Source organism: Trichomycterus rosablanca, chromosome 4, assembly GCF_030014385.1.
Source record: "Trichomycterus rosablanca isolate fTriRos1 chromosome 4, fTriRos1.hap1, whole genome shotgun sequence".
In the NCBI taxonomy this organism is placed as follows: domain Eukaryota; kingdom Metazoa; phylum Chordata; class Actinopteri; order Siluriformes; family Trichomycteridae; genus Trichomycterus; species Trichomycterus rosablanca.
In genome coordinates, this window is record NC_085991.1 from 33,810,912 (window position 1) to 33,825,369 (window position 14,458).

Here is a 14,458-nt window from a genome sequence, read left to right on the forward strand (position 1 = left end):
GCGCTCTGCTCCTGGATAGTTTAATATGAGCGAACAGTAAATACATGTCTTATTACAATATATGTTATATTATTTATTAATTTCTCCTTAAAAAGAAGGATTTTTTACCGTGGGCTAAAATATATGAAGAATGTAAATCATTTATAGCCTAAATGAAGAAACATCATATGCCACAGAGCTTCTGTTCACTCACTGTGTGTGTTGCTGTGGTGTGCCAGCTTTTAGTGTCCAGGGTGCCTTATTCCCAGTGTTTCCAGTACAGGTCCTGGACCCACCCATGATTCACATAATTATATATTCCCTTTTGGCCACTACACTAAATCACTACACTATCACTAAAATAAAATGTTTAAATTTTAAGTCAAAACCAAATGTAATGTGGTACAACTATCCAAACATATTTTAATCAATTAATTCATTTATTTTTAGGTAACTAATCAAGGTTGCGGTGTGTCCGAAGCATATTAAAATTCACTGGTCTCAGGAAAGAAGATGGGCCCCAATGGGGTGCAATTCATCACAAGAAATTCCAGATTCACTCATTTAGCCATTGAAGGATTTACCCTAAAATTGATTAGTGCACTGTCCAGGGTATTGCTAGACTGGTCTTAATGTTTCATGATAGAAGAAGATTTGCTGCAACCCTGACCAAGATACAGTGGTTGATAAAAATGAAATGAAATATCCATGTAAAACTAGTGGAACATTTTTTCTAGTGATATTGACCCTGCTTAAAAATACTACATGAAAAATATTTTTTTATACACATATGAATACAATTCTAAGCGCATGTATCCTGTCACAACTGTTGCTTTGGATTGAAAATGATTTTGCCTAAATATGAGCTATCTAGCTAGCCTTTTGAATGCCTTGTTTAAATAGCAGTGACCTTGCTTGTTTTGTTGGTAGGTTAATCACTAACCGAGCAAACACAGGGTTTATATAAAAACAAGCACTGGTATTAGAGGTGTAAAAGTTTACTCTGCTGATTTTTCTCAAGAAACATTGTCAGCACTTCCTTCTCCTTTATACCTATCACAGTGATGAAAGCACACAAATCAAAAGGCCACACACCAGCCTACAAACTACAAACCAGTTATGTAAACAAGATAGATAGATAGATAGATAGATAGATAGATAGATAGATAGATAGATAGATAGATAGATAGATAGATAGATAGATTTTGGAAACATTGAATTTTTTCTTTTTTTTTTTATAACAGACATAATTGTACACCAAGATACAACCCCAAATCAGGAAAACCTGGGACAGTATGGAAAATGCATTTTTCACAAACTTACATTTACTTTTATTTTTTTCATTGCAGACATTTTCATTTTTGGAGAGCAAAGATGGGCAGAGGATATCCAGTTTGTCAACAAAGGCAGCAGAAACTAATTGTGTGTAAAGGGCTTTTATACAGAGTTAGCACTTCTATACAGATTTACATGCACAAATGCCACTTAAAACCTTACTGTGCCAAAAAGAAGCCCTATGTTAACCATAATCAGAAGCAACGTCAAGTTTTCTGGGCTCAGAGGCATCTGGGATGGACCATCACAAAGTGGAAATGCGACCAAATTGAAAAGCTATCAAGTCCAAAAGCCAGGGTCTGTCATGGTATGGGGTTGTGTCAGTGCCCTTGGTAAAGGTAATTGACATTTCAGTGATGGCAGCATTAATGCAAAGAAGTACCTTAAAAGCAACAGGGTTGCGGCAGATCCGGTTCAGTCTGGAATCATTGGGCACAAGGCAGGGTTGCAATCCATCGCATGGCAATACTATTCAGTTGATGACAATAATGTTCAGTGAAAACACTGAAAAATGTTCTTTGTACTTTTGTCAGTTAAATACGGTGGCCGAGAAGTGCAAAACAAATTTACATTTCAGAAAACAAAATTACAAAAAAACAAAAAACAAATTTACAACGAAAGCAAAAACAAATTTACAACGAAAGCAAAAACAAATTTACAACGAAAGCAAAAACAAATTTACAAGTGTTTGGGTACCCAGTGTTTGTAAATTTGTTTTGGCATAGGTAAAAGTGTTTCAGCACTTGTAAATTTGTTTTAGGCATATGTAATTTTGTTTTCTAAAATGTTAATTTGTTTTGCACTTCTCGGCCGCACATTTCTGACGGAAAAGGTAGGGACAATAACACCGGAAGTGCGTGTTGCTTACCTGCTGTCAATCAAACTGTTTGAGCGGTAAAGTGAACGGAGTTTGTGATGGTGACGATCTATGGAGCTCAAACGCTGCCATAAGTATTTGAATCTGAATTTTATACATTTGAAATATTTCAATCTGAATTTTATACATTTGAAATATTTCAATCTGAATTTTATACATTTGAAATATTTAATGGCGTAATTTATAAATTTGAATTTTAACAATGCTTTTTTTGTGATTTGAACTTGTGAGGTGGTGAAATTTGCTGTTGAAAAATTTTCATTTCAAAATTACAACTTGCAATTTTCAGATTTTAAAAATTCAGATAAAAAAAATTCAGATCTCACAGATTCAAATCTCAGAAATACGAATTCAAGTTTGAGGTGAAACATCCGGGTTTCCCAGGAAAAGTAAACTTTCCAGAGCGATCGAACGCAGCATTTAACCAATCACAGCGCTGCCTCACCTGCGTTCATGTCTGTGGAGGAGAAATGAATCCCAATGAGGTAAGTGCATCCAAAGTGTCAACCTCAACTGACCAGATGAGTCGAACCAGGTGTGTTAGGTAAATGAGGTAAAGACTGAACTCTGAAGTGCTATACGGCACACCAGGAAAGAAGTTTCACAACATTTCTGAACTCCCCGTTTTAATATGTGCAAGCAACGGAATATCCATGCCTTCCTAAACTCAGACCAGCTCATGCCAAGCAAAACTCTTAGCTAACCACTACCAACAAGCTAGCTAACGCTAACTAACCTTACCCCGCGCGTTATCACGCCACCAGCGTTACATAACGCAAAATATAAAACTTGCCGTAAAGCACGTTGAGTATTTACCAGAACTATAAATAATTAGCTGACTGTGGATCTGAAGAACTTTGGATGCACTTTCCTCATTGGGATTCATTTCTCCTCCACAGACATGAACGCAGGTGAGGCAGCGCTGTGATTGGTTAAATGCTGCGTTCGAATCGCTCTGGAAAGTTTACTTTTCCTGGGAAACCCGGATGTTTCACCTCAAGCTTGAATTCGTATTTCTGAGATTTGAATCTGAGAGATCTGAATTTTTTTTATCTGAATTTTTAAAATCTGAAAATTGCAAGTTGTAATTTTGAAATGAAAATTTTTCAACAGCAAATTTCACCACCTCACAAGTTCAAATCACAAAAAAAGCATTGTTAAAATTCAAATTTATAAATTATGCCATTAAATATTTCAAATTTATAAAATTCAGATTGAAATATTTCAAATTTATAAAATTCAGATTGAAATATTTCAAATTTATAAAATTCAGATTCAGATACTTATGGCAGCGTTTGAGCTCCATAGAAGATTGATGTTTATAATGACTTAATAGGTCGTTCTTGTTAACACACAGTACATTATATTAGCATACATTACATAATGCGATATCATTAAGTAGTAGAGACAATATACAGTACAGAGATTAGACAGTTTTTTATGTTTTGTTTTTTACATAAACTAACCTCCCTTCACTTTCCTGAGGATTCATAATAATAATCATTTTGGTTAAACACTAAGCCATGTGGCTGGATTCATAAGGTTTACCTGCACTGAATGAACAGATTCATAAACACACTACCGTACCAATACCTTTAACATTATAGTGCAGGTACATGAAATAGCATTAATTCATGTCTTATTTCATGAGTAAGTAATAATTTATTCCTACATGTAATACATGAATTAATTCATAATTAATATGCACTAGTTCATTTTGTCTAATGTAAGTGGTGGACAAGGTACACAAACCATGTAGTTGAGTTGAAGTAGAGATATCCAAGGTGAAATATTACTCCAGTAAAAGTAGTAATAAAAGTAAAAATACTCTTTACCTCCACTAAAGTACTAAACTAAATTTACCTTCAAATGTACTTAAGAATGAAAGTAAAAGTAGCATGATTTATTATGGCTCTGATGTTTTATTATCATTTCTGTAACAAGACTCTTGATTAATCAACTTTTAATTAATCAATTTTAGGTGAAAAGACTCGTGTCAATAATTTAGCTTAGCTGACTAAGCTAAATTCAGTTATACCTATTAATTAAGATAAACATGTAACATTTAGTGCTGAGCAAATGCTAAACAATAACAGTATTAAGTATATTAATGACATCAAATTCATTATTTTTTTAAAACAAAGCAACAAACAGCTAAAAATGTTTGATAAGTAGTGGAAATGAATGGGGCTCTATGGGATGTTTGGAACTATACAGAGCTCCACAACCCGGAAGCTGCACAGAAAATATGTCCCGCCCCCTTTCCAACGGTTCCCTATGGGAGTGTCGCCACTCTGTTCTCTCTACCGCTCTGGTGACGATAAAAAAGGTTTTGTCTAGTCTGTGGAAATCATTTTATCCAGTTGACCCGCTATTGTTTTTCTTGTGGAAAGTTATTAGATTGTGCAGATGTTTAGACGTGGTGTGTGCATCTCTATCTACCGTCCGCTCTTCTAAACATCTAAGGAATTCCCACAAGGAAAACAAAAGCGAAATAATGAAAGTAATTAACACAAAATGGACAAAACATTGTTTATTAGGGACGGAACATCTGATCCCAAAGCTTTAAATCTTGTTTCACTTTTGTAACACTGGACTCAGTGTATCGGAGCTTATATTAAAGCAGCATGTGCGGGACTGATGAAGCTTTGGTGCTGTGTTTTATCTCACTCACTATATAAGAGACAATCAAACCAGGGTTACCCACCGTCCTGTAACATACACAATCCTTCTTTATCTGGAGACTAAACGCCGCGTTCAGTACTGAACTGATACAGGACGCTTTGTTCCGTATTTTTATCAATGGGAGACGGTGTGGTGTATAAAACAGAAGGAAACTGCTGTTTAATTAATTATATTAAGTAGTGTTCACTTTTATTATTAGTAACGCGGTGTGTGCGCAACATAACCTGTTTAATACACCGCTGTATGAGCATCGCAATGGGCAGAGTGCAGATGAAGCCTCATTTAAGCTTTTGAAGCTTTTCTCCTGAATGTGCTGAAAATACCTGGGGGGAGGGGGAGGGGGGGAGGGGGGCACCCAGTGTACAGTCGAACATTTACACGTGTATACGCTAGGTGGAGCTACAGTACTATACAAATGAAAGAAATAGTTTGAATTATCGATCCAGTTCTTTTAAAATGCAATAGTCACTGTTGAATTGTTCATACTATTGCAAATTAGGATTAAATTATTGAAGAAAACAAATAAACAACTATTGTCAAACAGTATTATCAAGTGTATCAAGACACTAAGAAAACAGCAATTAAAAGCCATGCAGCAAGGCTTGCTTGTTTACATTCCTTTTGCTAATCACATTATATTAATAGTTTCTAAACTTTTAACTATGCCCCTGTCACCCTAGGCATGCTCACTGGGGGGTTTTAATATGTATTTCTGTAAAACTGTGTAATGACAGCGTAAAAGAGTAAGTGTGGGTTGTCCTTTGATTAACTGGTGCTCCGTGGAGGGTGTGTTCCAAGATCCATGCTAAAATCTATCTGGTCCATCAAACTTAGCTGATCAGGCTGGTCTTGGGTGGCTCAATAATGGGTTTGGATGTCAGTCAGCCTGATTTTCTTTAAGTTTAGTTTGTTAGAGTTTTAATGTTTTACGCACTTTGGTTACATTCATGACAGGACAGGTTGTTACTGGTTTTTACATTTACATTTACATTTTCGGCATTTAGCAAGGGCAAGCCATAGCCTAGTGGTTAAGGTACTGGATTAGTAACCCGAAGGTTGCTGGTTCAAGCCCCACCACTGCCAGGTTGCTGCTGCTGGGCCCTTGAGCAAGGCCCTTAACCCTCAATTGCTCAGACTGTAACTGTAATGTAAGTCGCTTTGGATAAAGGCGTCTGCTAAATGCCGAAAATGTAATGTAAATGTAGCAGACAGACGCCTTTATCCAAAGTCACTTACAGTAGTGTGACTGTATATTATCCAAGCAATTCAGGGTTAAGGGCCTTGCTCAAGGACCCAACAGTGGCAACCTGTAAGTGGTGGGGCTTGAACCAGCGACCTTTCGATTACTACTCCAGTACCCTAACCGCTAGGCTACAACTGCCCTGGTTACACAAGATTCATCAGTTCAAGGTTTTAATGTCAAACACAGTCATGGACAATTTTGTATCTCTGATTCACCTCACTTGCATGTCTTTGGACTGTGGGAGGAAACCGGAGCTCCCAAAGGAAACCCACGCAGACACTGGAAGAACAAGCAAACTCCACACAGAAAGGACCCTGACCGCTCCACCCGAGAACTGAACCCGATTCAGCTCCCTCCCTGGATGAACAACAGCCAAACGTTGTTCATATAGCCACCCAGCCCAGCCGGATGGCAGAACTGGGATTTCGAATAAATCGTAACGAATCTCAGCTCTGCAATCCCTGCTAGAGTATTTTACTACCAAGTTTCTGCACTTTTATAATTTCGTTGGAAATGGTAGGGGTGGGAGGAGTAGTAATTGGTCGTGTCTGAGAGACTGAGAGAGAGCTTATAGTCCGGATTTAGCACCATCTGATTTCCACCCTTTTTGGACGCTCAAAGAAGCTTTAATGGGAAGAAGATTTTCATGTGATGATGTGAAAGTAAACTACAGCATCTCTGTAAGGCTAGGAGGCCAACTAAAAACCAAAACCATCCCAAACTGGATCAAGTCATTCTCAAACATTTGCATCGGTTATGCCTAGTTCACACTACACGATTTTTGCCCTGATTTTCGCTCGGTGACTGGTTGGTGCTTGATTTTCCGGGTCGGGAGCAACTCAGCGTTCGCTCGGCGATCAAAACTCGGCTCTCAGTCGCTAAGTGTGAACTATCCAACAACTCGAACCGACCGGCTCGCCGACCGCTCGGCGACTGGATCGAGTTTTCTAGCACGTCAGATATCTGATCTCAGATGTGCGACTGGGAATGAGTGACATGTCGAACAGCCAATGAGAACGCAGGATACAGCGTGAGGGGAAACGCAAGAGACGAGTGTAAACAGGTGGTACAGGGGCTTAATTAATATAGTTTATATCAGAATACACCGGCACACACACGTTTTACAGTATTTCTGACTTGATCGTCCTCTACAAAACATAACACCCACGCTGCATTGCAAAATTATTAATTAACCTCCAACTTACTACAGAACAAGCCATATACTGTTCGTGTTGTCAAATCCACTCAGATTCATTTATTTTTCCTCCTTGATTTCATCACATCAGCGCACAAACTTTGATCTCTCGCTATTTGTTGACGTGCATTTTTGGACGTGGTATCATTAAACTTCACGTCACTTCTCACGTGTGTTTTAAAAAAAAAAAAGAAAAAAAGGGAGACCAGAGAAGCTCGTCTGCGATTCCAGTTGGTGATGGATCGTGTAGTGTGAAACCCCTTAGTGCCCATCAGTCGTGTAGTGTGAAATATACACTGACTGAAAGACTCCCGAGTGCAAAAGATTCAGTCGTGTAGTGTGAACTGTACAGCGACCTGACGACTTGGAAAGTCGTGAAGTGTGAACTTGGCATTAGTGACTAACAAGAACGAATGAATGACTGATGACTGTTGGGAGTTGCACGCATGCGCGTTGGTGCCTACTTCCCAGTCAGTGATGCCGGTGTATCAGGCTGGTGATACCGGATCAGTAATAGGAGTAACAGCAGCGCACTGACAACTCAAGTGGGTTATCAAAGACACGCACACAGCACGGTAAGTTTATATTAACACAGAGAGCCATTTATTAAACGATACTAGGCCTAAATGTTGGTTTCATCAGCGCTATGTGGACTGACTGCCTTTACCCAGTGTATCGGAAACAAGCGACAAGTGGCCGGTGTTACGGAGAATTCAGTTCCCCCTGTTTCCCCTTTAACGCGCATGTGCAAAAATCATGACGTTTTTTTCAGTCGCTTCGTTGAGCGTCGGTTTATTTGGAATATGTGTTTATAGCGGTATGTTCTTTTCACATTTCATGTTGTATGTTAGGTAGTTTGTGATTAAATACATACTTTAAAGTATTGAATGAACTACTGTCAGAGGTTTTATTGCTCCACCGCAAGTCAGAGGTTTTCACACTGCTGTCTTCAGCCTTGCTGTCAAACAACTAGAATAAACGTGTCAGATTTATTTGTAAATATATCCTAATACAGGACATGCTCTTATTCACACACTAGTTTAAGGTTATTCATCTCAGCTGCACTACCATTTACTTTCAAGAATAGTTTCATTCATGGTGATCTCTCGTTCATTTAAACTTCACAAACTGCATCCATGTGATTTAAAATTAACAAACAGTATGTAGAACAAGTTTAAGCTATAGACCAGTCCATTACACTAACAACACAGGGGGGAACACATTTACCTGGAGACCTGGGGAATATGGTTCCCCACATGTATATTACTGTGTGTGTAATTATAAAACTCTACAGTGATGCTGGTGATGTATTTACCTGTTGTTATTATGTAGAACAAGTTTAACCTATAGATCAGTCCATTACACTAACAACACAGGGGGGAACACATTTACCTGGAGACCTGGGGAATATGGTTCCCCACATGTATATCACTGTGTGTGTAATTATAAAACACTACAGTGATGCTGGTGATGTATTTAACTGTTGTTATTATGTAGAACAAGTTTAACCTATAGATCAGTCCATTACACTAACAACACAGGGGGGAACACATTTACCTGGAGACCTGGGGAATATGGTTCCCCACATGTATATCACTGTGTGTGTAATTATAAAACTCTACAGTGATGCTGGTGATGTATTTACCTGTTGTTATTATGTAGAACAAGTTTAACCTATAGATCAGTCCATTACACTAACAACACAGGGGGGAACACATTTACCTGGAGACCTGGGGAATATGGTTCCCCACATGTATATTACTGTGTGTGTATTCATATAACACTACAGTGATGCTGGTGATGTATTTACCTGTTGTTATTATGTAGAACAAGTTTAACCTATAGATCAGTCCATTACACTAAAACACAGGGGGGAACACATTTACCTGGAGACCTGGAAAAAATGGTTCCCCACATGTATATCACTGTGTGTGTAATTATAAAACTCTACAGTGATGCTGGTGATGTATTTACCTGTTGTTATTATGTAGAACAAGTTTACCCTATAGACCAGTCCATTACACTAAAACACAGGGGGGAACACATTTACCTGGAGACCTGGGGAATATGGTTCCCCACATGTATATTACTGTGTGTGTATTCATATAACACCACAGTGATGCTGGTGATGTATTTACCTGTTGTTATTATGTAGAACAAGTTTAACCTATAGATCAGTCCATTACACTAACAACACAGGGGGGAACACATTTACCTGGAGACCTGGAAAAAATGGTTCCCCACATGTATATCACTGTGTGTGTAATTATAAAACACTACAGTGATGCTGGTGATGTATTTAACTGTTGCTATTATGTAGAACAAGTTTAACCTATAGATCAGTCCATTATACTAACAACACAGGGGGGAACACATTTACCTGGAGACCTGGGGAATATGGTTCCCCACATGTATATCACTGTGTGTGTATTCATATAACACCACAGTGATGCTGGTGATGTATTTAACTGTTGTTATTATGTAGAACAAGTTTAACCTATAGATCAGTCCATTACACTAAAACACAGGGGGGAACACATTTACCTGGAGACCTGGAGAATATGGTTCCCCACATGTATATCACTGTGTGTGTATTCATATAACACTACAGTGATGCTGGTGATGTATTTACCTGTTGTTATTATGTAGAACAAGTTTAACCTATAGATCAGTCCATTACACTAAAACACAGGGGGGAACACATTTACCTGGAGACCTGGAGAATATGGTTCCCCACATGTATATCACTGTGTGTGTATTCATATAACACCACAGTGATGCTGGTGATGTATTTACCTGTTGTTATTATGTAGAACAAGTTTAACCTATAGATCAGTCCATTACACTAACAACACAGGGGGGAACACATTTACCTGGAGACCTGGGGAATATGGTTCCCCACATGTATATTACTGTGTGATGATTCTTTTCTTTTTTTTAGTGCAAACTACAGGCACACACACATTTTAAGAACAAAATATCTGTATTAGAAATTAGTGTTAAACTAAATTATGCATATATTACAATTATGCAAATATATAATAAAGAAATCCACCTCAATGCAAATTAAAACTTAAATACATATTTATAGCTTAATAGAAATATATATATTTTTAAACGAAATAAAATAAAATCTGGGATGGTGCCCTGGGATTGACTAGCATCACATCCATAGTGCACTCCTGCCGTACGTCCAGTTTCCCCAGGAACAGTTCTGGATCCTCCACGGCCATGACCAGGATAAAGCAGTTACTAAACAGAAATGAATGATTAATTTACTATCTACTTTTTAAATAAACTAAAAGAGCAACATAAAATAAAATACAGCAACAAGCAAACTTTTTAGAAATAACGTCCCAGTTAACCTTGGTCTAATCTTAAGTACATGCCGGACAATGAAGGTCTTCCTCTACTGGTGGGTTGCCAACACATGACTGGTGGTACCAAAGAAATAATGCCTTAATTTTATTGGCTTTTTCACTGCACCATGCTATTATATATGTCCTTGACTTTCCCTCTGGGATTAATAAAGTGATCTATCTATTATAGCCTGTGATGGATGTGACAGATGGTACCACCAGTCATGTGTTGGCAACCCACCAGTAGAGGAAGACCTTCATTGTCTGGCATGTACTGAAGATTAGACCAAGGTTAACTGGGATGTTATTTCTAAAAAGTTTGCTTGTTGCTGTATTTTATTTTATGTTGCTCTTTTAGTTTATTTATAAAGTAGATAGTAAATTAATCATTCATTTCTGTTTAGTAACTGCTTTATCCTGGTCATGGCCGTGGAGGATCCAGAACTGTTCCTGGGGAAACTGGACGTACGGCAGGAGTGCACTATGGATGTGATGCTAGTCAATCCCAGGGCACCATCCCAGATTTTATTTTATTTCGTTTAAAAATATATATATTTCTATTAAGCTATAAATATGTATTTAAGTTTTAATTTGCATTGAGGTGGATTTCTTTATTATATATTTGCATAATTGTAATATATGCATAATTTAGTTTAACACTAATTTCTAATACAGATATTTTGTTCTTAAAATGTGTGTGTGCCTGTAGTTTGCATTAAAAAAAAAAAGAATCATCACAGTGATATACATGTGGGGAACCATATTCTCCAGGTCTTCAGGTAAATGTGTTCCCCCCTGTGTTGTTAGTGTAATGGACTGATCTATAGGTTAAACTTGTTCTACATAATAACAACAGTTAAATACATCACCAGCATCACTGTAGTGTTTTATAATTACACACACAGTGATATACATGTGGGGAACCATATTCCCCAGGTCTCCAGGTAAATGTGTTCCCCCCTGTGTTGTTAGTGTAATGGACTGATCTATAGGTTAAACTTGTTCTACATAATAACAACAGTTAAATACATCACCAGCATCACTGTAGTGTTTTATAATTACACACACAGTGATATACATGTGGGGAACCATTTTTTCCAGGTCTCCAGGTAAATGTGTTCCCCCCTGTGTTGTTAGTATAATGGACTGATCTATAGGTTAAACTTGTTCTACATAATAACAACAGTTAAATACATCACCAGCATCACTGTAGTGTTTTATAATTACACACACAGTGATATACATGTGGGGAACCATTTTTTCCAGGTCTCCAGGTAAATGTGTTCCCCCCTGTGTTTTTAGTATAATGGACTGATCTATAGGTTAAACTTGTTCTACATAATAACAACAGTTAAATACATCACCAGCATCACTGTAGTGTTTTATAATTACACACACAGTGATATACATGTGGGGAACCATTTTTTCCAGGTCTCCAGGTAAATGTGTTCCCCCCTGTGTTGTTAGTATAATGGACTGATCTATAGGTTAAACTTGTTCTACATAATAACAACAGTTAAATACATCACCAGCATCACTGTAGTGTTTTATAATTACACACACAGTGATATACATGTGGGGAACCATATTCTCCAGGTAAATGTGTTCCCCCCTGTGTTGTTAGTATAATGGACTGGTCTATGGGTTAAACTTGTTCTACATAATAACAACAGTGAAATACATCACCAGCATCACTGTAGTGTTTTATAATTACACACACAGTGATATACATGTGGGGAACCATATTCTCCAGGTAAATGTGTTCCCCCCTGTGTTGTTAGTGTAATGGATTGATCTATAGGTTAAACTTGTTCTACATAATAACAACAGTTAACATCACCAGCATCACTGTAGTGTTTTATAATTACACACACAGTGATATACATGTGGGGAACCATATTCCCCAGGTCTCCAGGTAAATGTGTTCCCCCCTGTGTTGTTAGTGTAATGGACTGATCTATAGATTAAACTTGTTCTACATAATAACAACAGGTAAATACATCACCAGCATCACTGTAGTGTTTTATAATTACACACACAGTAATATACATGTGGGGAACCATATTCCCCAGGTCTCCAGGTAAATGTGTTCCCCCCTGTGTTGTTAGTATAATGGACTGATCTATAGGTTAAACTTGTTCTACATACTGTTTGTTAATTTTAAAATCACATGGATGCAGTTTGTGAAGTTTAAATGAACGAGAGATCACCATGAATGAAACTATTCTTGAAAGTAAATGGTAGTGCAGCTGAGATGAATAACCTTAAACTAGTGTGTGAATAAGAGCATGTCCTGTATTAGGATTTATTTACAAATAAATCTGACACGTTAATTCTAGTTGATTGACAGCAAGGCTGAAGACAGCAGTGTGAAAACCTCTGACTTGCGTTGGAGCAATAAAACCTCTGACAGTAGTTCACTCAGTACTTTAAAGTATGTATTTAATCACAAACTACCTAACATACAACATGAAATGTGAAAAGAACATACCGCTATAAATACATATTCCAAATAAACCGACGCTCAACGAAGCGACTGAAAAAAACGTCATGATTTTTGCACATGCGCGTTAAAGGGGAAACAGGGGGAACTGAATTCTCCGTAACACCGGTACTGTTGTGCAACACTGGCGGTCCATATTTGCAGTTGTATAATTGTATAAAGTGATATGTCAGACTAGTGTCGTATATTGTAACGAATACACGGTGTGTGTGTGTGTGTGTGTGTGTGTGTGTGTGTGTGTGTGTGTGTGTGTGTGTGTGTGTGTGTGTGTGTGTGTGTGTGTGTGTGTGTGTGTGTGTGTGTGTGTGTGTGTGTGTGTGTGTGTGTGTGTGTGTGTGTGGATGACACTGATGTCACCACTTCTGCTGTCACATTCCTAAAGTCCCGCAAATAAGCGACTTAATTTAACATCAGGGTAAAAAATAACTGGCAGCTTTTCTAATTTACATCCTAATGTAGTTTTAAAAGAAAAAGTCAGTTTGGCTCACGATAGTTTTCGAGCTGTGTGAACTTTTTGCTCTTGCCGAGCTAAGCTGCTTTGCAGGGTGTGTCTAACCATTTATGACCACTATATCTTATCTACTGCACTTTCACTTTCATTTCAGTCGAATTGCATGGATTCGTTGTTACACACAGCCCTTAGGTTTCATTATACATGCTTGTTATATTCATTAGGATTTTAATGCTTTACACTTTGGTTTCATTCAGGTCAGGACAGGTATTTACAGGTTACACGATTCATCAGTTCAAGTTCAATGTCAAACACAGTCATGGTCATTTTTGTATCTCCAATTGACCTAAAGTATATGTCTTTGTGTATGTATATATACAAGCCGGGCAAGCCGTAGCCTAGTGGTTAAGGCACAGGACTAGTAATCCAAAGGTTGCTGGTTCAAGCCCCACCACTGCTAGGTTGCTGCTGTTGGGCCCATGAGCAAGGCCCTTAACCCTCAGTTGCTCAGACTGTAACTGTACTGTAAGTCGCCTTGGATAAAGGCGTCTGCTAAATGCTGAAAATGAAAATGAAATGAAATGTATATGTATATGTGAGACGAAACCGGAGCTCCCGGAGGAAATCCATTGGGAGAACATGCAAAGCCCACACAGAAGGGACCCAGACTGCTCGATCTTGACTCTCGAACCCAAGAGTCAACAGTGCTACCCACTGCTATTTGATTAAAATAAAAATACTGCAACCCCAAAATTAATCGTGCCATGAATATTATATACAGCTCAAGTTACATGTTTACAAAGACGTGGTTGGTGGTTGTGTGTTAGTGTG

At 38.0% G+C, this 14,458-nt stretch overlaps 1 long non-coding RNA gene across 1 annotated transcript; it reads left to right on the forward strand.

Annotated features, from left to right (window-relative positions):
• The first annotated feature begins 8,020 nt into the window (after positions 1–8,020).
• LOC134311613 (uncharacterized) lies at positions 8,021–11,296 on the forward strand. The gene is made up of 3 exons (XR_010011455.1): positions 8,021–8,131; positions 10,864–10,964; positions 11,078–11,296. It is a non-coding gene; the product is annotated as an uncharacterized LOC134311613 (long non-coding RNA).
• The last annotated feature ends 3,162 nt before the right edge of the window (positions 11,297–14,458 follow it).